This window comes from Hypanus sabinus, chromosome 8 (assembly GCF_030144855.1).
Source record: "Hypanus sabinus isolate sHypSab1 chromosome 8, sHypSab1.hap1, whole genome shotgun sequence".
In the NCBI taxonomy this organism is placed as follows: Eukaryota; Metazoa; Chordata; class Chondrichthyes; order Myliobatiformes; family Dasyatidae; genus Hypanus; species Hypanus sabinus.
Genome location: NC_082713.1, coordinates 34,011,752 through 34,036,043, shown reverse-complemented (window position 1 = coordinate 34,036,043; position 24,292 = coordinate 34,011,752). Strand labels below are relative to the sequence as shown.

The 24,292-nt window shown below is 39.9% G+C and overlaps 1 protein-coding gene and 1 long non-coding RNA gene across 5 annotated transcripts in view; one reads left to right on the top strand and one right to left on the bottom strand.

Moving 5' to 3' along the window:
• The first annotated feature begins 5,766 nt into the window (after window positions 1–5,766).
• LOC132398035 (uncharacterized) lies at window positions 5,767–23,952 on the top strand. 2 transcript variants are annotated; one of them, XR_009513521.1, is made up of 3 exons: window positions 5,767–5,787; window positions 7,903–8,045; window positions 23,547–23,952. It is a non-coding gene; the product is annotated as an uncharacterized LOC132398035 (long non-coding RNA). The 2 variants fall into 2 exon arrangements; XR_009513522.1 differs by lacking the exon at window positions 5,767–5,787 and adding an exon at window positions 6,264–6,420.
• LOC132398034 (glutamate receptor 3-like) overlaps window positions 22,035–24,292 on the bottom strand; it is a 373,054-nt gene continuing 370,796 nt past the window's right edge. For 2 of the 3 annotated variants that reach the window (XM_059976944.1, XM_059976943.1), the window contains exon 15: window positions 24,055–24,292. This exon is cut by the window's right edge and continues 524 nt beyond it. The gene's annotated coding sequence lies outside the window, so the exon portion shown is untranslated. Of the gene's footprint in view, window positions 22,175–24,054 lie in introns of those variants that run through there. The other variant, XM_059976942.1, reaches the window with a different exon arrangement.

The following is a 24,292-nucleotide window of genomic DNA, read 5'->3' as shown; positions in this document are numbered from 1 at the left end:
TCTACCATCAGGCAAGAGACTAGGATGCATAAAAACAAGAATGGTCAGGATGAGAAACAGTTTCTTCCCCCAGGCCATTGGGCTTCTGAACTCCCTGCTACATTGTATTCAAAATGTCACTGGCTAATTTGTTCCATACCTTACAATATTTAATATTAGTAAACTTTAGTTTGTTATTTATGTGTGATTCATCTGTTGATTTTATCCTTACTTTCATAAGTTATAGTGTGCTATGTGTACTACTGTGCTTTACCCTGGTTCAAAGAAACGTTGTCTTATTTCTATATACAGTATATGGTTATATACATAATGAGAATAAACTTGACTTGACTTTAGCTGGTGGTAGAAGAGATGAAGTTCTATTCCCAGAACTTCTACATCTGACTCAATGATCTCTGTGGAAAGTGGAATATTGTGAAAGGACAAGGTAATGTATTGTCATGTTCTTTATGACAGAACAGTCTGTTGATTCTCAGTTATGCTTGTTATGCGGTTGCTCGTGATGAGGTCCTGGATTCTGTTAGCATCTATACAACTCCTCCAGCAAGAACCAATGTACATCTTCCTCCTGTTCTTATTGGTCTTTGGTGTTTACAGAGAAACAAAAATAGGTGGGGACAAACTCCACTGATGATTTTTTTTTGCAGATTGCTGTGAAATAGATTAGAATTAACTACGCTTAAATCAGGAGCTTCTGTAATTTTCAAATCTAAAGGAAAGCTGCCGTTATTTGGTGACCAGGTGACTTGGTGGTATATCATTAATAAATGAGAGAAACAGGAACACAAGAACACCCAATTTTGAGATACAGGTAGTCCCCGAGTTACGAACGTCTGACTTACGGAAACTCGTACTTACGAACTGAGGAAGGAGAATGTTGTCCGCCATTTTAAGTTGGATCATGATGCCGTCCGCCATCTTAAGTCGTTGCCGTTGACATTATGTTGAGCGTTTAACTTTGTATTTGGCTTAAAATTTTCTTAGTAAGATTCACCCTGACCCCACCCACACCCCTCCTCCCTGTTCCTGTTGGCTGGTGGCGAAGTGAGATCAGCGCCGGGCTGGAGAACGGAGTTTCCAGAGTTCGATCCAGTGATAGACCGTTCCCGTGCCGGGTTGATGTCGATCCGGTGACTCCCGTACCATCTGTGCTGGGTTGATGTCGAGTTTGCAACTCGACCTCGTAAAAAAAAACACTGCCACCTCCAGTTTAAATCCCCACGTGAAATATTGTGGATGATCAAATACCCAAACCCAGCACAGCCCCCACTTGTCCCATTTAGCCTGGCTCAGTGCGGTGGTCCTTAGGACCCAGCGGACCTTGGGAGCCGGCGCAGATCGGGACCCGCCGCCCACAGTGTTTCTGTTCCATTGACAGGAAGCGATCGTGATTGAAAATAAAGTGGAAATAATAAAGCGTTTGGAAAGAGGTGAAAGGCCATCGGTCATTGGAAAAGTGTTAAGCTACAGTCCGTCAACAATCGGAACAATTTTAAAGGATAACGGATAAAGTGAGAATAATGGAGCATGTGAAAGGCGCTGCCCCGATGAAAGCTACAATTATTACTAAGCAACGCAGTGGTTTAATTATTGGAATACATGCATTTCTTAAGTGTTTTATATGCATAGAAAGGTAAAATATATACTAAGACAAACGTATGACTGACGCTAAATAATACCAGATGTACTGATTCTGACTTCCGTACAAATCCGACTTAAAGACTGACTCAGGAACGAAACTTGTACGTAACCTGGGGACTGCCTGTATCTGGAGAAGATGAAGAGCAAGAAAATGTTTCCCGTAACATTTTGAAGGTCAATTGTGCGAAGCAACTCTTTGCTTGATGCATACTTTTGAAGGCAATTGTGAATTTTGCTAAAAACACAAAAAAGACAAGCAAGTTAATAGAGAAAAGGGAGTTTAAGTTATGACTTTGATTTATCATGTTGGAGGCATTTATATTGATGGATTCACATGTTAAGCAACTTTGAACTTTCCCATAATGAAACTCACTAACTGGGAAGTTGAAAGCAAGTGTCAAATTGAATAATGGTGTGGAATATAGTATATAATATACTGTATATTGAAGTTCTTGTTAACTGTGAGATGTTGAAGCCTGCTTTTTGTGTTAACTCAGGCTCTCAAATCAAGAAGGCTTGACTTTATTCAAATAACACTTTGCAGGTAATTCAACACTTTTTGCACAAAATAACCACTTCCATTTGAATTTATAAAACCCATTGAATCTTATTTATCTTCAGAAAAACTGTTCATATTCAGAGCCCAGCATTTGACATTTGCTGGTGTACCATTTTCTTCAAAAGTGAACAGGGTTTGGCCAGTCCAAGGATATTCATTTGGAAGCCCACAAATCCAGGCAGGAAAGAGAAAAACATTACAAAAGACATCATAAGAGAATTCTTAGCCAATAATATGGATACAGAACTGGTCAGAATCCCACTGGAACAAATGCTTTGTGTGAAAATTTCCTGCATGTTGATCTGGGATGGGGTAGCACTTGGTAAAGAGTTTCAGAAGGTAAAACTTGACTTCATACACCTTTAACAAAGACTCTTCAATTTTCATGCAGCGATCTTTAACAAGAGGTTGTTGTGTACTACCCCATTCTTAAGAGGCAAATGCTTTGCTAAAAATGCTTGGTTCAAATTTGATCAGATTATGGCTTTTTGTGCTAACCCTAATGCATGGGGTTCTTGGGGATTTCTTGAGAATCTCTTCGGGTGGATAGCTTGAGAAAGAACTTGAGTTCAGGAGTGTTTTCACTCTCCTCTACCTCTTATTCAAACCAATCTGCATGATACCCCAGGATCTGTAAACTTTTCTCATTTGCAGCTCTGCTTCTGACCTAAATATCTTTTCACTCCTTGGTCTGCTGATCCCTTCTCATTTATTCATCCCCGTTCCCCTGTAGAAATTGCAACCGCTTCCTTCACTATCATCCAGCGACATAGGCAGCCTCTCTGGGTGAGGCAGGCACTCACATTCACCTCCTCCTATCCAGTTTATTGCATTTAATGCTTATAACATTACCTCTTCTATACTGGTGAGACCAAGTGTAGACTGGACCACTATTTTCGAGTGCACCTGCTACAGTTCTTCTCCCTTTCCCATTCCCATGTGGTCTGTTCCTGGCCTCCTTCACTGCCATGGTGAGGTCAAATGCAAACACGAATAACTCTACTCATATTCTACTTGGTTATCCAGTAGCTCAGTGGTGTGAACATTGAATTTTCCAATTTAAGGTATGCCAATCACTTACTGAATCTTATCCACTACCAATTGTCCACTCAAGGTCTCTGTCTCCTTATATTACCTTTTTCATCTATCTCCCTTTCATTACCTACATCCAACAATCTCATACACCTAGTTCCAACTATTATCATTCATACCTATTTACCTGTTATTTTTTCCTTGTTTCACCTTTTCTATCTCCTTCTGATTCCATGACTATCATTCCTCCCTTATCTGGTTCCACCTATCACCTCCCAGACTGCATTTGTACAATTCTTCTTTCCCTCTCTCATTGAATCCATCTGCCTGTAATCCCAACCTCCCCTCATTGGCTTCCACCTATTACCTGCAAGCCTCTTGTCTCATCTGTCCCTCTCAACTTCAATATGCTGGCTTTCTTCTCTCTGTGCTCTCAGTCCTGATGCTGAGTTTTGATCCAAAGAGTTGACTACTGTATCCCCTTCTCTCTGTAGATTCAGCATGCCCTGCTGACATCTTCAGCATTTTGATTTCTTGACTCTTTTCACAATTTATTTCTTCTAACTCCCTGCATTATTCCCACTCCATGTTTGTAGTCTTGACTGAGAACCTTCCTCCTGGCTGTGCCAGTTGACTTGGTAAATGGCTGACTCAGAAATCATGTTAGTATTGTCAGTTTAATAGGATCCCTTTTACTCTTTTTTTTCCCTGAGTTCCTGAGCCACCATCACCCTTCCCATTCCAATACCATACATTGCTTATCACCTCAGAATCTTTATTCCACTCCAGAAAAGAGGTTGCATGACTTTAGTGGAATAAAGTTGCCACATTTCCATTGATAAGAAGTTCTTTGAACAATGTCTGTTCCATTGAAGTTACTCAGATTGTTAGAAACTCTCATTATTTTAATAAGTACAAATTACTTCTGTGTTCTTGTACAAGCATTGCTGATATTGGAAGAAAAGGATAGTACGAATTATTAAATGTAAGAAATAATTTTACTTCAGCTAAAACTATTGTACTACCAGATGATCTCCAGGTATGGGTAGTCTCACATAGCCCACAGGCTTGTGTAGATGCTAAACGTGCCTGTATCTCTTATTTCTAATGTGGTGTGATTGATGATAGGCAATTGTAGCTCTTATCAATTTCGGACCTCAGGGCATTGAAGAGCTTTCTTATTCATATAATGGCTTTCTCACTGAAAATATGGGTAGATATAGATATAAGTATTTGTGTTTTTTTTGGGATTCAGTTGGGCTTTGACAGACCACATATATATTCTCCACCTGGAGTCACACTGAGAAAGCGTTGATGACCGAGTAACTTAAATAAGACGTTGTGGAAATGGGCCTACTGAGCCAACTTATCTACGTCGACCAAAATCCAGTCCCTAAGCCAGTCCTATTTGCTCATGCTTGGTCATATCCCTCTAAACCTTTCCTATCCATATGCTTATTAAGATGTCCTTTAAATGTTCATCTACTTTTTCAGCAATTGGAACTTGTGCTGAAGAGGCTCCCTCAATATTGACAGGCAGGAGGTTCCAGTGCAGATAAAAACATTCCAATGCAGGTTAGGTGAAGTGTGTCTTACATAAGTAATATCACATTGTCATAATTGGGCTGTTTTAAGTCATGTTGGCAGGGATCATGGGAGTAGAAGGTTTCTATAAAGAAAATCTGGAAATCTGTTCCACTGCTTCATTCATTAGTACAGCAGCACAAAGAGCTGGAGGGTGGAATTCTAATCCCAGTGGCACACTCCAAAATCAAGCCCGCATCTCCAGTGACATTGAGTTTCTGGACGGTGTTTACAACAAACCGAATCAAGTGAGTTGTGCATATTTCAATGAATGGATTTGGGGCCCAGCGGACTGACGGTTCATGGTGTAGTCGTCACTGGTAGATTGGACTTATAGTGTTTAATGTCAGATAATCCATGGTGTAATATGACAGGATGTGTGATCAGAGTCCACTAGGGAAGGCTATTACAGGGTCTGACTCATCAGAGTAATGCAAGCTTGGAACAACAGGCACAAAGCTCTGGCTCTGAACCATCCTCCATCAATTTAGTTCTTGTAAAATAAATCCATCAGTGTTTTGGGAAGGCTTCTCAAATAACTCTCTCTTTAACACACTGCCATGGGCAGAAAGGCAGCTGCCTCAGCTATTGCCAAATTCAAAAAAAATATTACTGTGACTATTATTAATTTATTCCCAGCTCACTGAGATAGGATAACTGTACAATTCACCATTATATTTTTATTCACAAAGACTCATCCAGGAAATTGCATCTTATAAGGAGGGAGGCATCAGTTCTAAAAAAGAAACATTTGTTTTGCTGAAAATGCTGAAGTTCTCTTTGAAATTAATTGCTGGCCATCCAATTCACAATGAATGAATACATAGATCTCTATTAAATAGTAATCCTTGTATGACTACCGGCTTACAATGTTTGTCCATTGTTAGCTTCTGTTTAATCATTTCATGATTTTGTATATCTCTGCTCTTTAGCAAGGTATTTCACACCAGGCAGGAGGACCGAGCAGACTGGTAACACATGCTTGATTGCTTCTAATGTCAATATCCGTCCATGGTTCAGCTGGAAATCAAACTAATTGTTTGGAATGTGTATTAACTGAACTGAAAAGAATGATTTCACTTACCACACTGAAGGTTAATGGACAATTTGGAATTCAGTGCTTTGCACTGTAAAGGATAAACCTCTGCAGCATGTTACTTCAGAAACAGTGGACATGGATAGTATTGATAAAGCAGAAATAGGATAGATACATGGTTCAAAACAATGCAATGTAATGAAATGTACAGAGGTTTAAACAATGGGCTGTCTCCTTTTGTCCTGTATATTCTACGATGTCTTGTCCTGTTTATCAACATTGGTGGCATAGTGGTTAACATTACATTAATGATTCAAAGACAAGTATTCAAATGCTTCCCCATCTCCATCTCTCTCTTTCTCTCTCTCTCTCTCTCTCTCTCTCTCTCTCTCACCTTTATCTGTCTATATATGTCTCTTACTCTTTCTGTCTGTCTGCTTCTCCCTCCGTCTTTCTCTGTCTCGCATTCTTTCAGTCTGTCTCTCTCACACTCTCTCCCTGTCTGTCTCTCATTCTGCCTCTGTCTGTCTGTCACTCTTTCCATCTGTCTCCCAGTCTTACATGCTAGGTATTTAAATTTAGATAACTAAACATTCTAAATAATAAGATTACCAGTAATATTATTGGTAAAGCTACCACTTTGTTGTAAGATTTTCAATATTCGTATTCAAATGAACTGCTGAAGATTTTAGACTAGAAATATATAGTCAGTTACAATAACTAAAGTAACCACTATTCTTGCTAATGATATTAAACCAACACCAGTAGTGGGCAAAGGTTGACACAGAAAATGGAATCTAGGTTAGAAAAATATGTTCAGCATGGATACTTCAAAATGATACAGATTTATTTTTGGGAAAATATGCAGAATGCCTCACAGGAACTACAAGTTATGAAGACAATATTTGTATTGAGTTAGATAAATTAACCAATCTACTGTATGTGCTGGAGAAAGAGATTTGGTTTGATGTTGGTTTATTATTGTCACATGTGCCAAGATACAGTGAAAAGCTTGTTTGTCATACTGGTCATACAGACCAAATCATTACACAGTGCATTGAGGTAGAATAATGTAAAACAATAACAATGCAGAATAAAGTGTAAAAGCTACTGAAAAATGTGTAGTACAAGATTATAATGAGGTAGAAGGTGAGGTTACGAGTCCACCTTATCTCACGAGAAGTCTGTATAAGAACCTGATGACAGTGGAATAGAAGCTATCCTTGAGTCTGGTGGTATGTCCTTTCAGGATTTTGTCACAAATTTTCTCTTGTTTAACAAGTCACCGATACCAATACTATTCAAGGGTTTATGAAATAATCTGGTCTCAAGCACAAACAAGAAAAAATCTGCAGAAGCTGGAAATCCAAGCAACATACACTAAATGGTGGACTCGGGAAGAAGGGCCTTGGCCTGAAATGTCGACTGTACTCTTCTCCATAGATGCTGCCTGGCCTGTTAAGCTCCTCCAGCATTTTGTGTGTGTTGCTCGGTCTCAAGCACATGCCTTTGGCAGAGAGGTCAGTGAGACTTGACAAAGAAGCACTGAAGAAATAAATATTACTAGGGTGCCCAAAATTAAAAGTGACTTATGTGAAATATGCCACATTCCACCAGGGTGGAATCACTAACACATAGAGGAATCAGAACACAATTCAGCCAAATGTAGAATGGTAAATGGAAGAGGTGTGGCTGAGGCAGAATACATCATGTCATGGAGAGGGAAGGAAGAAGCTGTATATCTTTCTGCACTTCTCCTTCTGTCCTTGTGATTCATTGAATCAGAACACACTGATCTTCTGATGGTTCTGTGGAGAATCTTTGGCTAGTGGCAGACCACGCCTTGGTATAGTGTGGACTTCCCTGTCTGTGCACCAGAAGTGATCCAAGTAAAACACTTTTAAAAGAAAAAACCAACAACAACAAAAAGTAAATTTAGAGATACAGCTGGAATAGGTCCTTTGGGCCTTTGAGCGGTTGTGCAGGTAGCCTACTGATTTAACTCTAGCCTCATTACAGGGTAATTTACAATGACAAATTAATTTCCTAGCTGGTGGTTTTGGACTGTCGGAGGAGCACCTGGAGGAAGCCCATACGCTCCATAGGGAAGATGTACAAACACCTTACAGGGTACACTGGATTGAACTCTAAGCTCTGATGCCCCGCTACCACTATGCTATCGTGATGCCCAAGGTACAATATTAATTCCACAAATATATTCACCCTACAAAGCTATGGGTCCTGAATGCCCGATTGTGTTTCTTGCTGCAGTAGGTGATGTAATTTTGTGCAATATATGAATAGTTGCTGCTTTTTTAAAATTGGAAACTGGAGCCCTACTCATGACTGAGAAACCTGTGCATCCAGTCAAATTTTGAGACTGTTGCTTTGTCTGCTGAAGTCTCAAGGTGAAAGTTGTAGTCAGTCTATTTGGGAATTTTCCAGGTTTGGACTGAGCTTTCTGGTAAATTGTGAGGGTTTCCAGTATCTCCGGGGATTTTTGAGGAATTGATGGGGCCTGTCCCAAACTTACCCCTCAGAGGCAAGATGTTGGGACTGTGTGTGCATATTTATTTGGGGTTTGCATCCTGAGAGATTCTCAGAGAGTCACTTAAATGCTAAATATTCCAATGAAGCTGATTTTATTTCTTCTTGCTTGAGCAACAACAGTCAAAGCTAGGATGAAGGAGCATGGGATGTTCTTCTGTTAATGAGTATGTCCTTGTGTTTAGTGTACTGTGGAAAGGAGGTCAGTCTGCAGTGACGTGAAATCCCATGGTGGAGAAATTTCTCTGCTCAGTTGGGTCCAATTAATTTGATCATCTCCTAGGGTAATTCACTAAGGTTTCTCACAGATGTCTAAAGGTACTAAAAGGAAGAAAAAGTAACTTAATAATTGCTTCACATGGCTGAAAGGGTCTCATTACAGGTTTAAATTTGACGGAATTCTTCAGCAACCAACTAGTCACGTATTGGAGTAATCAAACCATTAATATTTATTGATTGATTGAGATACAGCATGCTGCCCAGCAATCCCCAATTTAATCCTAGCCTAAACATGGGACAATTTACAATGACCAATTAACCTACTGTAACACTCTCACCAGGTCTCGTACACCAACTTGGCTCACTAGCTCATTCTGCTGACAGCCACATGACTCAGCTCTGAAAAAGCAGCCATTCATAAGCAATGCATATCTAGGGTTGGTATGATTTGGGGTTTAATCAAACAGGAATGTTGTGATGTTACATAGAACCATAGAACACTACAGCACAGTACAGGCCCTTCAGCCCTCTATGTTGTGCCAACCCATATAATCCTTTTTTTTTAAAAAAGTAACAAACCCACACTACCCCATAACCCTCCATTTTTCTTTCATCCATGTGCCTGTCCAAGAGGCTCTTAAATACCCCTAATGTTTTAGCCTCCACCACCATCCCTGGCAAGTCATTCCAGGCACTCACAACCCTTTGTGTAAAAACCTTACCACTGATGACTCCCCTAAACTTCTCTCCCTTAATTTTGTACATATGCCCTCTGGTGTTTGCTATTGGTGCCCTGGGAAACAGGTACTGACTATCCACCCTATCTATGCCTCTCATAATCTTGTAGACATTTATTGTCCCTTCTCATTCTTCTACGGTCCGAAGAGAAAAGTCCCAGCTCTGCTAACCTTGCTTTATATGAATTGTTCTCCAAACCAGACAACACCCTGGTAAATCTCCTCTGCACCCTCTCCACAGCTTCCACATCCTTCCTATAATGAGGTGACCAGAATTGAACACAATACTCTAAGTGCGGTCTCACCAGAGATTTGTAGAGTTGCAACATGACCTCTCTACTCTTGAACTCAGTCCTCCTGTTAATGAAGCCTAGCATCCCATAGGCCTTCTTAACCACCCTATCAACCTGTGCAGCGACCTTGAGGGATGTATGGATTTGAACCCCAAGGTCCCTTTGTTCATTCACACTCTTAAGTAACTGACTATTGATCCTGCACTCAGTCTTCTGGTTTGTCCTTCCAAAATGCATCACCTCACACTTGTCCAGATTGAACTCCATCTGCCATTTTTCTGCCCAACTCTGCAGCCTGTCTATATCCTCTTGTAAACTTCGACAACCTATAGCTCCATCCACAACTCCTCCAATCTTCATGTCATCTGCAAATTTACTCACTCATCCTTCCACCTCTACATCTAGGTCATTATAAAAATCACAAATAGCAGGGGCCCCAGGACAGATCCCTGCAGCACTGCACTAGTCACCGACCTCCAGGCAGAATACTTTCCTTCCACAACTACCCTCTGCTTTCTTCCTTTAAGCCAATTTTTTATCCAAACAGCCAAGGTTCCACTTATCCCATGCCTCTATGACTTTCTGGATGAGTCTCACATGAGGGACCTTGTCAAATGCCTTGCTAAAGTCCATGTAGACCACATCAATTTCTTTTGTTACCTCTTCAAGAAAATCAGTCAGGCTCATGAGGCATGATCTTCCCTTCACAAAGCCATGTTGACTACCCATGAGTAGACTGTACTTCTCCAAATGCTCGTAGATACTATCCTTAAGAATCCTTTCCAGTAGTTTGCAGACGTAAGACTCACCGGTCTATAGTTCCCAGGTTTCTCCCTATTACCTTTTTTAAACAAGAGAACTACATTTGCCATTCTTCAGTCCTCTGGCACTTCGCCTGTAGCCAAAAAGGATTCAAAGATCATAGCTAATGCTCCTGCGATCTCTTCTCTCAATTCCCACAACAATCAGGGATGTATCATAACCGGCCCTGGGGATTTATCAATCTTAATGTTTTTAAGAAGATCCAGCACTTCTTCTTCCTTAATCTCCACATTGTCCAGTACACAGGCCCGCTCTACTTCAACCTCATCCTGATCAAGATCCTTTTCACTTGTGAATACTGAAGCAAAGTATTCATTTAGGTCCACCCCAACCTCCTCTGCCTCCAGGCACATGTTGCCCTCTTTATCCTTTAGCGGTCCCACCTTCGTTCTCATCATCCTCCTATTCTTCACATACACATAGAACGCCTTGGGGTTCTCCTTAATCCTACATGCCAAGGCCTTCTTATGCCCCCTTCAAGCTCTCCTAAGTCCTTTCTTTAGCTCCTTCCTGGTTACCCTATATTTCTCATAAGTGTCTCCTACTTCTGCTTCTTATACCTACCATATGCTTCCACTTTCCTCTTGATGAGTTGCCTCACATGTTTTGTCAGCCACGATTCCGTTTTCTTACCATTTTTTCCTTGCCTCAGTGGGACAAACCTATCCTGAACCCAGCTCAAGTGGTCCCTAAACTTCTCCCACATTACTTCTGTGCTTTCCCCTTTGAACATATGTTTCCAATTTACTCTCGCTAGTTCCTGCCTCATCCCTTCAATGTTAGCCCTTCCCCAGTTAAGCACTTTACCATTTCGTCTGATTTTATCCCTTTCCATAGCTAAGCTGGAGCTAAGGGAGTTGTAGTCACTCTCACCAAAATGCTCCCCCAACAAGAGGTCTGTCACCTGACCAGGTTCATTACCCAGAACTAGATCCAGTATGGCCTCTCTTCTCATCGGCTGGTCCACATACTGTGTCAGGAATCCTTCTTGAACACACCTGGCAATTTCAGCCCCATCTATCCCCCTTGCACTCAGGAGGTGCCAGTCAATATGAGGGAAGTTGAAATCACCCATAACTACTACACTGTATTTCCTGCACCATTCTAAAATCTGCCTGCTTATCTGCTCCTCGGTGTCCCGGGGCCTATAGACTATTCCCAGCACAGTGATTGATCCCTTCCTATTTCTGACTTCCACCCAAACGGACTCTGTGGACACTCCTTCTGCAGTGTCCTCCCTTTCTATAGCTGTGATACTATCCTGACCAGCAATGCCACTCCACCCCTTTCTACCTCCCATCCTATTCCTTTTAAAACACCTGAACCCGGGGACATGCATTATCCAATCCTGCCCTTCCTCCAACCAAGTTTCAGAAACGGCCACAACATCGTAGTCCCACATAATAATCCATGCTCGAAGTTCATCCTCCTTGTTCCTAATACTCCTAGCATTGAAATAGACACATTTCAACCCCTTTAACTGGCTGCAATTATGTTCTGTCCCCTGCCTGTCCTTCCTCATCAACTCAGAACTCTTAGCATCATGCCCTTGTCCTTTTACCTTAATCCCTGCACTCACATTCTGATTCCCATCCCCTGCCAAATTAGTTTAAACCCTCCCCAACAGCTCTATCAAACCTTCCCGCCAGGATATTTGTCCCCCTGGGATTCAAGTGCAACCCGTCCTTTTTGTACAGGTCACACCTGCCCCAAAAGAGATCCCAATGATCCAGAAATCTGAATCCCTGCTCACTGCTCCACCCCCTCAGCCACGTATTTATCCTCTACCTCATTCTATTCCTATTCCCACTGTCGCGTGGCACAAGCAGTAATCCTGAGATTACTACCTTTGAGGTCCTGCTTTTCAACTTCCTTCCTAACTCCCTGTAGTCTTCTTTCAGGACCTCGTCCCTTTTCCTTCCTATGTCATTGGTACCAATATGTACCATGACCTCTGGCTGTTCTCCCTCCCACCACAGGATATCTTGGACGTGATCAGAAATGTCCTGGCACCTTGGAGGCAAACTACCATCCGAGTTTCTTTCCTGCGTCCACAGAATCGCCTGTCTGACCCCTTGACTATAGAGTCCCCTATCATGACTGCCCTCCTCTTCCTTTCCCTACCCTTCTGATCCATATGGCCAGACTTTGTTCCAGAGGCGTGGCCACTGTCGCTTCCCCCAGGTAGGCTATGCCCTCAACAGTACTCAAACAGGAGTACTTATTGTCAAGGGGTACAGCCGCAGGGGTACTCTCTAGTACCTGACTCTTCCCCTTCCCTCTCCTGACTGTGACCCATTTCTCTGGCCCCCATGGCCCCGGAGTGACCACCTGCCTGTAACTCCTCTCTATCAACTCCTCATTCTCCCTGACCAGATGACGGTCATCAAGCTGCAAGTCCAATTCCCTTGCGGTCTCTTAGGAGTTTCATCTCGATGCACCGGGTGCAGATGTGGTTGTCCGGGATGCCGGGAGACTCCAGGACCTCCCACATCTGACACCGACCACAGAAAACTGGCCTCACACACATACTACTTTCTTTTGCAATCAACAACTGCCTCACTTCATCCCGTTACCGTCAAAGCCCTATCACTCTGCTGTCCGCTGGACCCAGCTGCCTTCGTTTTAAACTGTTTGCACTCAACTGGCTGACGTCACGCACCTGTGCAGTCTGGCCCTCTCTCTTCACCCAAGAACTCAAAATGTCTTCCCGCTGGAAATCCTTAGGTGCTCTCCCACTGCCTTCTTGTTCCGAATCATGTATTGCTTTACTCGCGTGTTGGATCCACGGTCTGTGTGAAAGCACCTGCCACTGTCCAAATTTCTCTCAAAGACCATTGCGAATGGACTGGCTCTCTCAGGAGTACTGGCCCTTCCTCCTTGGACAATCCATCTGCACAATGCACTTCTTGTAACAGGGACTCTCCATCCAATGGCATTCTGTGGCATCTTCCCTTGTGCCCTGCTCTGCAGCTCCTGCCAGAAGGACCCCAAACCAGACTACTGTCCTTCGGAAATCTCTTCCCGCCCATCTCTCTCTAGAACCTTCTCTACATCCCACAATCTTGAATGGCTGGCACAACATTTCTAAATTGGTCAACATGGCCCTTTATCTTTAACTGAAGCCAAGACACACTTTACCAGAAGGACGCACTGGTTTTACAGAAAACTGCTAAAATAAAATACCTCACAGCATATCAGTAGAAATCTTAACCAGGGCATATTTATTTATTTGTTGAGATGGTGTGCGGAATAGGCCCTTCCAGTCCTTTGAGCTGTGCTGCCCAACAATCCCCTAATTTAATCCTAGCCTAAACATGGGACAATTTGTAATGATCCTTTAACCTACCAGCCAGTACTTTGGACTATGGGAGGAAACAGGAGCACCCAGAGAAAACCTACACGGTCACTGGGGGAGCGTACAAACTCCTTGCAGGTAGCACCGGGAATTAAACCCTGGTCGCCTGTACTGTAAAGCATTGTGCTAAGCATTATAATACTGTGCTGCCCATAAGGAGGAAGGGAATTTAAAAACCTTACACACCAAAAGCACATGATAAAATGGTCCAGAGTCAGCATGATTTCCTTAAGGGGAAATCTTGCCTGACAAATCTGTTGGAATTCTTTGAATTAACAGGCAGAATAGACAAATGAGAGTCAGTGGATTGTGTTTACTGGGATTTTCAGAAGGTCTTTGACAAGATGCTGCACGTGAGGCTGCTAAACAAGATAAGAGCCAACGGTATTACAGGGTCTACAATGAATAGAGGATTGGCTGACTGGTAGAAGGCAGTGCAAATAAAAGGATTCTTAGTGGTGTTTCACATGGGTTGTGTTTTTCACTTTATGTCAGTGACTTGGATGATGGAATTCATGGCATTTTGCCAAGTTTGTAGATAATACCAAGGTAGGTGGAGTGACAGGTAGTGTTGAGGAAACAGGGGATCTGCAGAAGGCTTGGAGCATTTGAAAGAAAGGGCAAAGAATTGGCAGCTGGAATACTGTGTAGGGAAGTGTATGTTAATGCACTTAAAGAAATAAAGGCATTGATTATTTTCTAAATAGGAAGGAAATTCAGAAATTGGAAGTCCAAAGGGGCTTGGGAGTCTTAGTGCAGGATTCCTAAAATTAACTTGTAGGTTGAGTCAGTAGTTAGAACGGCAAATGCAATGCTGGCTTTCATTTTCAATGGACTAGAATATAAAAACAATGATAAATTCTGAGGCTTCATAAGGCATTGGATGGTGAATCTGTGCAACTTATTGCCACAGACACTGTGGAGGCCAAGCTGCTGAGTTTATTTAAAGTGGAGGTTGAAATGCTCTTGATTAGAAAGGGTGCCAAAGGGTACAGGGAGAACACAAACCAGGTCCAGGAACAGATATTGCCCTTCAATCATCAGGCAATCAGTGTGGAAATCTTCACTCACCTCAACAGCTCAACTGATTTCACAACACATGGAATTACTTTCAAGGAATCTTCAATTAATGTTCTCAGAATTATTTATTTGTCGTTATTATCATATGCTCTTTTTCTGTTAGCATTTTCTCATGTTCTTGATATCTTTTGCTTATTTATTATTATTTTTCCTTCTGTATTTGCATAGTTTGTTGTCTTTTGAACATTAGTTGTTTGTCTGCCCAGTTGGATGCAGTTTTTCATTGACTCTAATATGCTTCTTATTTACGGAGCATGCATGCAAGAAAATGAATCTCAGGGCTGTATCTGGTGCCATATATGCACTTGATAATGAGTTTACTTTGAACTTTGAGTTTGTCTTCTTTTGCATTTTGTTTGTCAGTCTCTGCTTACGTGTAGTTTTTCATTGATTCTACTTTATTTCTTTGTTCTACTGTGAATGGCTACAAGGAAATGAATCAGGGTAGTATATGGTGACATATGTACTTCGATAATCAAGTTAGTATGAATTTTTAACTTTGAGAAGGCAAGAGACTGGGGTTGAGAGGGAATAATAAATCAGTCACGTTTGAATTGCAGAGCAACCTCGAAGGACCAAGTAGTCCAATTCTGCTTCTACATTTTCTGGTCTTAAACCACATCAAAGTTGGGATAGTTTCCCAAAAATACAATTATTAAAATGTAATTGCAGTACAAAATTAGATTTCTAATGAATGTTAGTTTGGCTTTAAAATCCTCTGGCCACTTACCATTTCAGAATCAGATTCTGACTCTGATTCAGCAGAAAATCCAGAAGAAATCCTTTTTATTGGTCCTTTTATTTCTTCATTGCCCAGATTTTTCCTTATTATTTCACGCATGTGTGTTTGAGTCTTCAGAAGTTCATGAATTCATTATCAAAGCTAGTTATGGAAACTCCCCTTTATTGTTTGAATTGACTGAGAAGTGGTGACTTGACAACTTCCTCTTCCAGCATCATATTTCAAACGTGAATTTCAAAACATGAGCTCCAAACGGCCATCAAAAGTAATTGTGTATTCAGGTTAAAAAGACTATGTCTGTGCCGAATCAAAAAATGATTGTCTATACTGGTAGAACTTAATAGTTGTTCATGGCAGTTCTTGAATTGAACATCTTTGACAAAAAAGTGTCAATTGAGTGAATTAGTAGAAGAGATGATAGTCAAAACCATAACAACTCTTCAAGCTCAGGACTAAAGTAACATTCTGGTCCTGAAACTCTGAAATTGAGGTCATTGAACTTTGCTGATCGATTTATTTCTGGGACTGCGGGCCTGAATTTGGCTGATCATTTTCAGGAATTTTGTGACCCTGTTTGAAGTGTTACTGGGCACACGTCACTAGACTTGAATAGTCTCTCTACTCCAAATCAAAGCAGAATCTAGTACTTGAATGTTAACAATATGGCCTAGGATCAACCTGCAGGCATGGGTGACAGAGGTTTAGTGAGTGTGGTTGGATGTAGCATCCAAGGAAACAACTGGATGCCCTACACAATGTTAATGCTTGGACTCACCAGTACACAAACTGGAAGCAATTTCCTCTGTATTCTCAGACACAAAGGGGCTGCTTTTTGTCAACTACCCACTTCATTAGCTTTGAAGACTGTGTTAAATTATCCTGCAGAAAATGTTTCCTAGGCTGTTGTTTCTTCTAGTTGCTGTCTCTGTCCTATAGTGTTATGTAATGTATTGGATATTGACTCTATTTTAACATCTTTCCCACTTACCATTTCTGTTTAGGTGATCAAAGGGGGGGGGGGGAGGGATATAGTGGCTGGTGTAGCTTCTACAGAAGAAGATGAACCTAGAACAATTGAATAGGGATAAAACTTGGTTTTTCATGGAAAGCTAAACCAGAACTGATGCTTGGTAGTGCAGGTCATATCAGGCTGCCAAGCTCCAACATTTTTCAGGGTATTTTCTTGAGGAAAGTAAAGTGATGTGGGTAGGCATTCAGGATTTACTCTTTGCATTGACTCTCTGTGGTCTTCATAATGACATAGATTCCTACCACATCTGGATGAGGGCTTGGATGTGAATTCACCCACCTTCATTTCATGTCTGAAGTGAATGATGAAGTGGGTAAAGGATGAGCTTTTGAAGAGGGTTGTGAAAATATGTGGGTTGGTTTCATATGCGCCATTAATGCATGTTGCAGAATAAATAATCCTGAAGAAATGAGTTCTGAAATAGGAATAGGGTGATAGGAACCACCTTTGGATTGAAGCCAAACACAGTAGGTCATTGATGAAAGGACAAGAACATGGTGAGAACATGACTGGCAGAAGAGACTACAATGGTGTCCATATATTGGTGAAGAATGTAGTGAAGGTTAGCTGTGTTTGGGAATGGGTGCCAAGGAACATTGCTGGTAAATAAAAAAAGAAAACAGAGTTCTAGTATTGAGCACATGTCCTGATTGGTTGGTGCAAAATTGGCATTGTCTTCCACTTTCTTCAAGGTCTTCTGTAGAACGGTTTTAGGCACTTTTCAGCCCGAGGGAAACAGGATCTGTTGATGTGGCTTCAACTGCTTCTCTGGCACTGCTGTGGTAGCCCTGGGGAGAATGGGTCTTTCTGTCTGAAATTAAAAGTAAAAGCAATCTCCTCTCACTAAGTGATGGCACCCCATTTTGCTATGTACCTGGATGCCAGGTTTTCTAGAAATCATATTCTCCAGCTGATGAGGGTGTAAGTGCCCTAGACTACACATGAAAACATATGGGTGCCACAGCAGAGTAGTAGTTAATGTGATGCTGCTACAGCTCGGAGTGTTCTGCAGTTTGGAGTTCAATTCTGCTGCCATACTGTAAGGATTCTATGCATACTCTCTGTGGAATGCGTGGGTTTTCCCCGGATACTCTGGTTTCCTCCCACAGTCCAAAGACGTATCAGGTAGGTTAAATGGTCATTGTAAATTGTCTGGTGGTTGGGTTAGGGTTAATAGGGTTTGTCCGGGGTTGTGCAGCACAGCTCAAAGGTCCAACTCTGCACTATATCGCTAAATAAAAATAGATAAATCAGCCCTACTATCTTTGTTCAGTTATAATTCCTTTTGCTTTAACATTAAAGTTATCTGAAATAAAGACCTTAAAATATTAAAACTTTTTTCAAGCAAACACTTCTACAATTTCACCACTGAGAACCGTTTCCCTACTATAACTGACAACGGTTGGAATATACCTTCTCAATTGCAAAGATATTCCATAATGGAGTTTCATGTGTCATGTCATGCTTTGTGTAACACTTAAAAAGGAGAACTGCTACATAATTGGGATTGAGGATTTATTTTTCTTTCATAAATTAGAATTGATTGATTTGGGCCACTTTAGTTTTTCTCTTCTCCTTAACATATGATTACATTAAAATTAGGCCATTATACATGTTTCTATACAAACTAGAAAACAAATCCAGTTAACACAGTTGAAGGGAATTTTACCAAACTGGGTGGCAACAACAACAGAATCTGTCATTTTTTAAAATATATATATATGTAAATAAAATGCCATCGTTGTAAAAGCTTTCTGTGCTTTTCAAAGGCTGCTGCGGCTCTGGAAGGGCTCAATTTCATGAGAAACAGAAACCTTTGATCTTTTGAAATGCAGCAGATAAATAAAAATTAAACTTAATGGAATCCTATTCTATATCATATACAGTTGTAGAAATAATGCAAATTGACAACAATTTAATAGCATTCAATGGGAATAACTGTAACAAAAATGACATGGTAAGTTCTCATAACAGATTTTCACAAAATATACGAGTGTTTAAATTATCAGGTGATGTAATTCAAAGTGGGACCCTGGCATGACAGTAGACATTTCCATTCTAAAAGCAAGATCCTTGGGGCAGTGGCATTAAACTGTGAAATTGTGTAGAGCTGTGATGCTGTCACACCCCTGTGAAGGAATAAAGCTGAGTTAATGTCTTTGCACAATAGAATTTTTAAACCTTAAGTACAGTGTTTCCATTTCCAACAGCTACATAAAACTGAGTTACTGGACTGCATATCGCTTTTCACCCTGCAAATACAGTCTTTTAATAGCTTTGAAACTGTGCTTGTAACTTGTATACCTTTGCATCAATCTGTTTATAATTTATAGGTGGTAATGCCAGTAAAAGTAACACAAGGCTTGTTGCAGTCCAATATGATATTTCTTCAATTGTAGGGTTTGATACATTATTATATAAATTATAATAGTATTTAGTGAAATGTCAGTATTGAAGTTAAAGGATGTTAGTGATAGGCTAGAGGTAAGAATTGCCTATTGACAGGAATGCCCTTGCCCAGGTCAGTATGCAGCATTGGTTAGATATAGGCAAAGAATAATGTTGCTCTTCCTCAGCAGTGATTCCCAATTCCATTTTTGGTAGGATGACTTGGTGCAACTTTTGGTTGTTACACTGTCCATTCTTGGGTTGCTTTGAATAACATTAATATGAAAATATCTTGAAACAATTTATGGATATATTGTGGATTTGTACTTTGTAAATTGATTAAGTTCAACCTGACACTTTTCACCTTCAAACTTATTGACTGTAGTTTGGAGAGTTTCAGCAAAGAACTCTTAAGTAGATTGATTTCTTGGTGTGAATAGGTGTGTCCACACTTTCTTGTTAGATTTTTATTGAGAGACAACATGGCTATTAGTCTGACATTAGGCTCAAGTGTCTGAGGTACTTCTTTCAGATTGATCATTTAAATACTTTTACATGTATATGAACATTTACTTAGATTTGTAACAATCTTATCTATTATATTTCTTTGAAATTATGATTTTTGCACACAAAATATCAGAGCAGTCATGTGGTAGGAGGCATAAGGAATGGAGCCCAAGATTAATGACTTGTATGGAATGACTTTATAAATCAATAACTCTAGATATTTACAACATCCTCAGAACAGAGTTCAAACCTTCTAACATTGAATTTCATAAACTGTGATTAAAGCTACCACTGTCTTTAAGGAAAAAAATGCTTTGATTTGTTTCATATTAATAATTTTTTGACTGTTAGGGCACGGAACCAGCTAAGAAAAACTGTCTTCAAGAGTCACTGAAATTGCATGTGCATGCAAACTTGCTAGGATAACTTCAGGCATTACATATCTAGCCAGCTTGTTGGGCCTTAGCAGGAAGCTTTAATTTGATACCATAACCAAAGACTTACTTATTTCCTTTGCTAAATTGTTATGGAGCTGTTCTTAGGGTGAGGCAATTTGGGAGAACAGTGCAGTGTATTATAAAAATTTGTCTGGAATGGAGTTTATACCTTGAAATCTATTTAAGGATCAACAATGCATGGTTATCTCAATGTGTTTTTTTTTTAAAAAATCTGATAGCAGCCAACATCTGAATCGATTTCAAGCAAATCTTTTGTGACAACATGAATTCAGTAAAATTTCGCCCCAGTGAGTGAAATATTACAGTTAACACTCTCCATATTCACATCAAAGAGTAAGCACTATAGAAGGGCTTTTGAATGTGTCAAGTTTAAAAATCAGTAATAAGAGTCCTGAAGAATGGTCTTGGCCCGAAATGCCAACTGGTTATTCATTTTGATGGATGCTACCTGACCTGCTGAATTCCTCCAGCATTTTGTGTGTGTTGCAGTAAGTAGTGCAGACGCTTTTATATTTCCTGTTGAATAAAAGACAGATATACAGAGCAGGACGGCTACCAATAAACAGGGCCCGGACTCTACATTTACTTAACTAAAGCTGGCTCTTCTGACATCTGGATAATACACCCACATTGAGATTGCATTGAGAAATGGGAGGGAGGCAGCAATTTGAAGGACTAAAGGAGAGATGGTTGTGTAACTGCTGTTACACTCTCAGAAAAGGTAAAAGAACTCACTGAAAATATGATAAATGTATCAACAATAAAGATGTTAATGAAAAAAAATGGAGGCATACTGTTTGGTCAGTCATTTGCAAACTCCTTTTTTCTATACAGTTTATTTACAAAATGTATTAAAACCTTTCTTTTACAATACCTCATTTCTGAGGCTTTGTAATTGATATCCACTCATGCATCTTTATGCTTTAAATATTTGCTAATTTGCTCATTAACATTTCTGAGTTTGGCAATGTGCAGTTTTAACAAAAACATCTTTGTGACTATAGCTTAACTTCTACAGCTTGAAGTTAAAAGCGGGAAGTGTAGGCAATTACTTTTATACATGCAAGTTTTAAAAGAATGAAAAGAACTCAAATCCTTCACCTCCGTGAAGATTTCACCCTTGAAAACTGACACAAATCAATAAATCTACATGATTTCTGTTCATATAATCCCTTAAAAAAATCATTTTGTTTTTATATAGACACTTTGTGTATAGCACTCTGATTAACCCCTTCTCACCTGATCAGGTCACTATAGATTCACATCTTCTCAATGATCAGACACTTGAGAATATTCAGAGAGGGAAAGGTTAAACCTATTTGCTCCTATATAAAAGTAGGCCATCATTGTATGTGATTATTCACATTCAGTTTGACATCATGACAGTCCTCTTCTCCACAGACTGGATTTTAACCCACTGAATCCCCCATATTGTATTATTAATAGAGGTAATTAATATGTAGGTACCTTACTGAACAGCTTGGGTTGTATTAAGAAAATCATAGAACTCTACATTTTCCCCTCACAGAAAAGATGTCATGTAAGAATTTTGCCATTGTTCCTTGCAAGAAACCTTTGTTGATTAACATAACTGCTAGTTATTGAAGGAACTGTTTCACACTTAATTTATATTGCATACTCGTGTTTGCACTTTGAGTACTTTGCCAATTTCTCATTTTAATTGTTGTGAGGCAAAACTACACTGGCGCTCAAAGTAATGAGCTCCAATATTATTGTTCAGGTATTTTATACATGAAACCTTTCCTCTGAAAATCTTGTGTTATCAAATGATGGCTTTTTGCTGAACTAAATTGATTTTATTCCAGTATATAATTTCACAGAGAAGCTAGATTTTTTTTAAGACTCTGCCCTGTATTTTCAAGCAAGCTAGATGCTTATTGTGATTCTGAATGATGAGTTGCATTGTCGTGATTCTCCATTATGTTCCATAAGGCACTGAAGGAGTATTCAGTTTATTATGAAAAGTCTGGTGCACCATCAGCCACTCTGGTACCATGTCTGACTCCCGGTACAGCGTGCAGTGACCGCAGGTAGTCAGGGGTCATGGCACGGCCCTTTTCTGCAATGCTCCCAATTACGGACAGTGTTCCTTTGTTTTGCGTGGCATCAGCATAGGTCAGCTGTAACACAAAATGAAAAAGAAAGAGTACCTGTTATTAAAAGCATTATATACTGAATGTAACATGGTTTATGGATTGACTGACAAATTAAATATTATGCTTGCCATTGAATTTTTTGAACTCTGATAGCATTGCTAAGACAGTGTCAGATTAGCTAAAATAAAACACTGAAAATGAGTCAAGTTATGTTAGCATGATGACTGGGTAAAAATAGTCCATTTCCAGTCATGAACTGTAAAATTTACAATAGACATGTCCATCTGCATGATTCAATAACATGTATAACTAGAATAAATATGATAGAACTGTTGGTAGAATTGGGCACAGGAGTTTGAGTATAATACTGGAAATATTGTACTGAAACAAGTTCAGGTATTATTAATAAATTAGCATTTTGTAGACAGCCATCTGTAAGGTAATGTAAATGGCCTAAAATTAGATGATATGTTCAACCAGATGGAATTCACATTACACTTCAATATGGTGATATTAAATCAATTGCTGTTAATGGTGGTCATTTCAAACCCAAGGGTGCCGTCATTCCTGAGCAGAAATCTTCGTGCTTAGAATTCGCTTTCGACTGAACTGTGAAGTAGTGGCAGATGTTGGGCTGATTTGAGCTGACTGCGGGTAGAAGGTCTAAAGGGAACTAGCAGCAATAAACTGTTCCCAAGTCCTAGATTTGTGAGTATCCAGTAGAAGTTGAAGATGGAGCCCATATGTGCTGGGATTGTCCCAGAGTAATGCTGAGTAATCTTTCTTGGGGATCCAATGGCAGGCAGATCAGAAATTTCATTTGAATGGTTTCTCCCAAGTTGGAGATTAGGAGGGGGAAAAAAAGTAAATTGATTATTTCTTTTCTTATTGTAATACTTATAATCACACCTTTATGTTCTGATATGTTAATCTTTTATTTTTTAAAAAATTAAAGTAGTCTGTCTGTCACTTTGAATAACAGAACTCATTTAAAAATGCGTTCTGTCAAAAACATCCCAGCAGTGACTAGAGGCTTCTGAGGCCTGGTTATGGCATATATGACTTGAATATTTCCTCTTAGTTTCTTAACAAAATTGGTAATAGAGCAGTTTAACAATTGGCCAGTAGCTCCACTCCAGAGAACTGCTAGAAGATAGTTATAGTCCTGCAGTGAGAAAGACTGACTGAGGTTTTTGAGTGATGACACATCCTACCTTGACACTAGTCAGCTCTTATTGTGGACCTGCACACCACCATGTTGCAGATGTAACACAGAGATAAATTTCTATAGACTGCTAAATCTGTGCAGAATGCTCCACAGATCCTCCTGATAGATGTAACTGAAGACTGGGATAACGAAGATCACATTATAATGAATTAATGCTCTTCCCCACAGGTCTGTTGGAGATGATAGGAAGTGAAGATCATGTCCATGGTACACTGAGACGGACTGAATCCATGTTGTGATACAATGAGCAGCTTTTCAGCCACTGCAAGGAAGTTGTTGAAGAGGACCTTAGCAATAACATTGCACGTGGCAGACAGCAAAGAGACCCCTTTTGCAGCTCCCGTAATTAGAGTTGTGCTTTTGTCATGAAGCATACGTATTTTAGAGAAAGTGACTTTTTCTAGCTCTGGCTAGAAAATTACATTTGATATAATTTTGTTGTTTGTACATCTCTTCCTGAATCACAACCTGATTTTATTGTAAATACATTTCTAAGGCTGGTTTCTGCAAGAATCTCTTGCACTGCTCTCTACTTAATAAAATCAACCCAATTAAGATTTCTGAAATCTGGTAAATTTTTAAAAAAGGATATTTGAAGTGTGTAATTAAACATAATTTAAAAGTAACAGAATATTTACTTACTGGTAATAAAACTCTATTTATTGCATAGGAAATACCTTAAGTAGTGCTAGAAATGCTTCTTTAAAAAAAGATTTTTTCTTGTAGAGTATCTTTGTCAGAGTATTCTAATCCACCTAAAATGTTAACTTGACTTTTCCCTTTTTTATGGATATGCTCTCTGACAAAGGCATCTCCGGAGCTCTCTGAATTTATTTCACAATGTGCAGAAACCCTGGGTTAGCCAGTTTTTTAACCAATTACTTATTTTAAGAAGCAAGTAAATTAGAAATGCT